Source organism: Haplochromis burtoni, unplaced genomic scaffold (genome assembly GCF_018398535.1).
Source record: "Haplochromis burtoni strain Fernald_Lab_line unplaced genomic scaffold, NCSU_Asbu1 Contig_312, whole genome shotgun sequence".
NCBI classification, from domain to species: Eukaryota; Metazoa; Chordata; class Actinopteri; order Cichliformes; family Cichlidae; genus Haplochromis; species Haplochromis burtoni.
Window position 1 is genome coordinate 401,052 of NW_024582673.1, and position 6,831 is coordinate 407,882.

General features: G+C 42.6%; 1 protein-coding gene across 19 annotated transcripts in view; it reads right to left on the minus strand.

Moving 5' to 3' along the window:
* nfixb (nuclear factor I/Xb) overlaps positions 1 to 6,831 on the minus strand; it is a 147,789-nt gene that overhangs the window by 56,379 nt on the left and 84,579 nt on the right. The gene's annotated exons all lie outside the window — the stretch shown is intronic.

Genomic DNA, 6,831 nt, shown 5'->3' on the forward strand with positions numbered 1-6,831 from the left:
ACCAACACATACGGATACATACTTTCCGCTGGGATTACTCAAGTGTTCAGATTCTGATACACGCCAGACACACTGGAAAAAAACTAAATTAAACATTGCTACAATCATACAACGTTACAATACAAAAATGATCTTTAATGAAATCTTTAATGGATCACACACTGAGAACAAGCATATTTTTTAACCTCAAATATCAAGCTTTAGCCTCAAGTCTTTTTTCTTGCAACAAGTAAGACTTTACCACTGTAGTGGTTTTTACCGCTGTGAAAAACCAGGACTACGTCTTCCCGACAGGTATTAGCTAGAAAATCTTTCGTTGCTGTGTTTGGTTCCAAAAAAATTGCAATCAACTTGCTTTTTTACCAGCCAGCTACAATGAGCGCTTCAATGCTTCAATGCTGGTTCAGGGCTCCCCAGTTGCAGTGTGAGAGCGCACTCTCACACTGGGGGAAAACTTAGTGCAGGACCTAAGTACCTCACCAATAGTAACCCCACCGGGATCGTAAGATAAAATGGAAAAAAGAAAAGAGAAAGATGAAGGAGGGACGGAAAGCAAAAGACACAGCGTGCCAAGGCAAAGGCGGGGAAAGGATGTGAGAAGGGCTGCTAATGTTTTTTGCAGACACTGGCTCCTGAAGGTTCCTGTAATTGGTGCGATCTGAGAAGTTGGATCTTTCTACTTCAGCTCTGCCTGCCTTTCTTCTCCTCTTTTTCTCTTTTCTTCTTTCCTTCTCATTTTTCACCTCTTCCTCATCCTTTAACCTACAGGAAGCATACTGGCAAGGCTTTTTTTCACATTCACCGTCTCCTTCATTTAGCAAAGGCAAGTCAAAGAGGAACCACAGATTGGAAATAGTAACACTGAATCAGAGAGCAAAATAGCTCTGCCCTTCATGGAAGGCCCTGATTATTCCAATCAAAACGTTAAGTCAGCAGAGCTCTAAATGAGGCCAGAATAGCCAAGATCAACGTCGGTGAAGAAACACAGGTGGCAATTTCATGATCACTGTGAGATTTTTCCACACGAACTCCTATTTTAACCTCCATGTGCCGCATGCATGGCCAGTAATCAACGTCGGTGATCCAGTTCCAGTAATCATCATCATCGCGGCTTATTTGCCATAATCTGTGCGCAGTGTGCAACATCCAGGGGCTCTTCTCTTTACAGCAGCACGAAAGCATTAACATTTGAGTGAAAAATGAAATAAAAATCTGTGATATTTCTTAAAATATACTATATTTTCTATACTGTTCAGTTTGCACTAGTGCAAAGACAGCAAGTCTCAGTCTTCCTCTGAGGTCAGAGGCAGAGGGCCTCTGAGACATGAGCACCTTTAAGACCTTTGGCTTTACAGCTCAAACAGAGAAGATAAGCTTGCTTAGCAGAGCATAAAGACTACCCACACACAGTTCTGATGTGAGGACTCAGGGACTTAGATGGATTATTCTCCAGCTATATGATCCACTCATGACCATGCATGTGTAGGTGTGTGAACCCGAGCGACAACAAGCCAGACTTGGCTTCGTACACCAAAGTGGCTCCACCGAGGAAACTCTGCTCTATAGAAATCAATATGTGAGCTTGATGCCAAACAGCCGAAGCTTGTTTAGTTTAAGAATAATTATAAGGAATCCAAACTTCTCAAATACATCAGTGTTAATTTGGGGAAAAAGAGAACTTACTTTACAGAAACTGTGAAGTGAAACTCCGCATTCAGGAAAGAAAAGGCCCTTTCTGGGTTCAAGGACTACAAGTTTGAAAATATATAAACTTTGAAATTAGTTTACCAGACTTTTCTTTTTATAGGAGCCTTTATTTGTCAGATATACATTACACACAGCGATCTTTTCCATATTTAACAGCCAAAAAGCAGGTTCTGTGGTGCTGTAACCATCATGTGCACAGTAAAACCACGACTTCTGATCAATAACTAAGACTATCGCCTGTACTCTGTAGCCGCAGCGCTTCGTTAGTAAAGCAGCTCAAAGCCAAATCTGCCACATTTACCACTCTGTTCCAAACGTAAACCTGCTATTGTGAATGCGTTCATACACTGACAAGTGCGGCTACATGCACGCTACACAGATGGTGTATCTATAACAGTCAAGAAAGTGAGTCATCATCTTGGCTACCCAGATGAAGAAAGAGGATCACCAACCAATTATCAGCCGGCATGAAGAACACTGCAGCACAGACAACAATGCTAATGCAAAGAGCAGCAGATTCTCATGAGACACCGAGTTTATTGTTGTTGTGGAGTTACTTTGTATTTACATGGGTACATTAATGTTAAACTGCCTTGCGTGGTTAAGGTGCTTGAGAAGTTTTTAAAATGGAACAGCTAATCAGTCATCTGGTGTGCAAACACTTCACTTCAGAGAGACACATCACAACCATTTTTAATATGTTCACATGTGCACATCTGGTATACTATTTTGTTTTAAATGGCCCAGGAACCTTATAATATAATGAGCAATGCTAATGCTAATACAAACTTATTAAATTATTTGAAATGCAGTGTAAAATCAGCAAAACCCCCAACCCTGAAATTATAATTTGATAAGGTCAGAAAAGGCAAGCATCTGATTCCAGCGGTTGATTCTAGATAACCATCAATACTAAACACAGGAAAAATATCAAGACCATCCTGGTGGTCAGCCCTAGGATACTTTACTTTTTCAATAGGCCGTCTCTGTATGAAAAAGCAGTGGCAATAATATAAGGTTGCATGCCTCAAACTATAAGTGGATATCCTCTCTCCGTAAAGGATCATCCCATTTCCAACCAGTGCGCCTGACCTCCGACTCCGATTTTGTCCCCAATCAAAAAAGCACAACCTCGTCTTTTAATCCAACTCCATAATCACAAACTCTCCCGTCCTCATCAGCCACACATCGCTGGCCTACAGAGATTTGTACACAGTGTACAGAGCTGAGCGGCGACCCTCATATTACAGCAAATAAGTATCTTCCATGATTAAATCATTAAGGAGCTTTTTCTTTTTCCCCCTAGCTAAAGCCCTTTCCTCTAAATTTGCCTCCGTTCAACCCTCTCTGCTGTTTGATCTGGAGTTAGAGAAGGGATGGAGTGGGCTGGGGCTGGTGGGACGTTAGTGATGGTGGGGGTGGGGATTAAGTTGTTTGGGCTGTCCACAGGCTCAAACGCTAAGCGCTCAATCACTCAATCACCGGGATCCACACGCTCACTGGGACTTAGCCTCACAGATCCCACTGACATTGACCGTGCTTGGTCCGCTAAATCTATCTGCGCCCGAGCTGACCTGCACAGCCGCCGATGAGCCTGTATCTCTATCTGTATTGACCAATTTTCCATCACTATCAGCTGCTTACGATGGAGGATGATATCAAACAGAGAGGGGGAGAGGAAGAGTGAGAGCAGGTAGGTACAGGATTAGAGGTCTGCTTTGTTTTTCTGCACTGTACATTTTTAAAACACATTTTCTGACTGTAGCACCAGAAAAAAAGAACAAAACATAAGCTGAAAGGCACTTTTGGGACTCGTCAAATAGTAACGACGCCATTTGTTGACAGTCTGTCTTTCTAAAGCTTTCAAACTTCTCAGTTGGCGTTCTGCATGCCTGAGAGATCTTTACACCCCGTTCCCCATCCAGTGCTTTGTGCAGCCAGAAGATGACACACTTGTTTCATTACAAATATAACCTCGTTGCTGCCTCATAACTCTTTTTGCCGTTAATTCTTCCCTCTGTTTTTCTTACAGGCTGCTGCTACGCGGACGGGCCAAAGGTGCTTTTTTTAATGAGGAGAATGGTGTGTTCGTGAGAAGAGGCAGATAAAAGAGACAGAGATAGAATATCGGAAAGTCTTAAAGGTCAACTGTGTGTTCACTTCCTGTTCTTTCAAAGCACATTAATATCACTATCGTCACCCATAACATCAGTCCTCTCCCACACTCCACACCTCATGTACCATTTGGTTCTCATGCAAGAACATTTTTCTATCCTAAACCCTCTCAGATCCAGCAAAGCTTGTGGTAAATTGTCCATTTCAACTTGATGAAGGTCAAGTGTTTGGAAAAGTTAGCTTCTATTAGTGAGCCTTAGCACAATCAACACTTGTGAACGTGCTATATGAAAGCCAGAGTTGCCTCAGGACACTTTGTTCGAACTTATTTCAATTGGAAAAACTAAAATAACTAAAAATCTGAACATTTAGGATTTTATTTTGTCTGAAGGAGAACATTTCTGCTCACAGTTAGCCTGGACAGATGTGTAACAGCAGGAGACAGAGGCCCGAATGCTTTACAGGAGTTTCAGTTACGTGGGAAGAATAAATATTTATGAGGGAAGTGTCTTCATGCATGCTCACAAAGTACTAAAGTTTAACTTCGGCAAAAATTAGAAGGAGTCTGCTGTAGATGTCGGTTTGCCTTAGAGTATGGAAAGTAAAGTTTCCGAACTCGAGGATAAATTAAGGGACCAATGGCAAACCACAACCCCCAGTTCAAGTTCGAACAGGGACCCTTGATTGATCGCTCCGTCAACTCCTTCAACTGTCTCCACTGTAATGTCCCCAGAAGAATACTTGGCAGTGTCAGTAGCTGCATCGTGGAACCAAAAGAAGCAAAGAAGTCAAAGGCGCACTGTGACAAAAGCGAAGAGTAGATGGACAAAGTTAAAAACCCAAAGCAAAGGAGTACATCAAAGAGAGACGAACTGCTTGAGAGCATGTGACAGTGATGAAGATAAGTGAGGCAAGACGTGAGGTGGAACAGAAAATGATCATGGTCTGCAAAACCTGGAGTATAAGTTGCCAAGCCAAAACATGCCAATCAGCAATCAGCATCCTTCCAAACCTAGAGAACGGCGCTCGTTTGGCAGCCAAAGAAAATAAAACCAACATCAAACTCAACTGATCTCAACATCGGCTGATAGCTCAACTTGGTAAATCTCATAGTGTACGCTATTTAGCTGTTAAAGATCTGCAAGCCACTTTGTAACCTAACTCCACCCCAGCTCCTTTTTATCCCGTCTCTGACTCAATGTCATATCTGTTGTGACTGATGCCTGCGCTGTGAGGGGGTCTCGCCACAGCTCTTTCTGATTTCCATATATGTGTGGAAACGTGGGGAGGTTCCACTGAGCTATGATGCCAAATCTAAATTACAGCAGATGGAACTAATCTTCTTTTGACTATAGTGACCCTGACTGAAACATTAGGTTCAGTTCACAGTTTATCTTAGTTGGTTTCAGTGTTTTATCCTATAGACAAAGGTAGACAAAACTCTGAAACCACTCTGTGCATATATTCCTCGGTGCTGGAGCCTGCCACACCATGCTCCAACACCTACCCATAACGGAGTGCAGATCACAATCAAGCATGCTGCTGGGTCACTGCACTACACATACAAAGTTACACAGAGTATAGGAAACATCAGGGAATGATTAGGCTAATGCAGCCGTATTACAAACAGAGAAATACTGAAATCCATTCAACTGTGTGACGGGACTTTTATTGTCCAAAACTTTATTGTCCAAAGCTTGAGGAAAAATTGCCTCGATGAGAGCAAACTGTTGATTCAGGGCTCCAGCCAACAACAGTGAGAAATTTAGCCAAGTCCTGTAAGTCAGCCTTTATTTATTTTTGTATTATTAGTGGGTTATTAAATTTTCATTTTTATTAACACTGCCTCACTGCTTCACTATTTGTCTTTAATGAGTATTCATACTTTTATTTATAAGTGTCATTATCTAAACAGCTCATCTTTACAGCCAATAGAGGGTCCCCACAGGGGTTACTTCTGCTGCTGTGGTGGAGAGCTGTTTTGGAAGTATTTATTTCTGGAACTGATTTTCTGTCGATAACGTCCCTCTTTGAACCGTGCACATTAAAGACCAGCTTTGTGTTATTAAAAGAACTATAATATCTGACATGTAGTGTGCAGATTTGTTTTTGTAGCCTGCTTTTCAAGGATGAGAAGTGAAGAAAAACAATGAGAAGGAAAAACAGAGGAATAATAAAGAAACTTGTGCGAGAGCTGAAATCTTGGAGACCCAGAGGTGACAAAAGATCACGCTGAGGGTTTGGAGGGGAAGAAGTAAGATGGAGAGCAAGCGGAGCGGCCCTGGTGTCTGTTTTCCCTCTGGCTGGTGATGGGCGACTGCAGCCAGCATAAACACATGCCTTCATGGCTCACACATTTCCTGCTTCACTCCACATCCCAGTGCTGGGCCACACAGGCTCAGGACACCACAGTGAGTTATACGCACGGGCGTGTGTCCGAGTATACCTCCGTACATGCATCCATGGCATGCTACTCTTGTGGTTAACATGGATTTAGCCGTTTGCAGAAATCTTTCTCTTATCACAACTTCGACCACATCTGTGCAGATGCCTGAACTCACAATGGTACCCGCACACAAATCACACATTAAAAAGCTCCATCTCAGCTGAAAGGAGATCTATTTCATACTGAGCTTTGAGGAAGGAAAGAACCAGCCTCATTCCCATCTCATATGTGGTCTAACAAGCCTTAGCACTATTCATCTCCCCACTTGTTGGCCTACCTCTGCTCCCACAGGCAAGATATCTTAATGCATAGTACTCCTTCTCCCTCACATACGTGTGAGAGAGCGTGTTGCATCATTCTGTTACTTTAAGGGGGAGTGGAGCAGCAAGGCTGTCTAATGTGTTGATTCTACACAGTTCCTTTCATCTATTGAGAGCCTTTTCTCATCTATAGCGAGAACCTCCTCAATCACCTTTGAGACAAAATCAGGCGGAAAGAGAGATTTAAGACACAATGACGATGGGTAGAGAGGAGCAGGGCTGTGTGGGAGATTGAAAGACGGG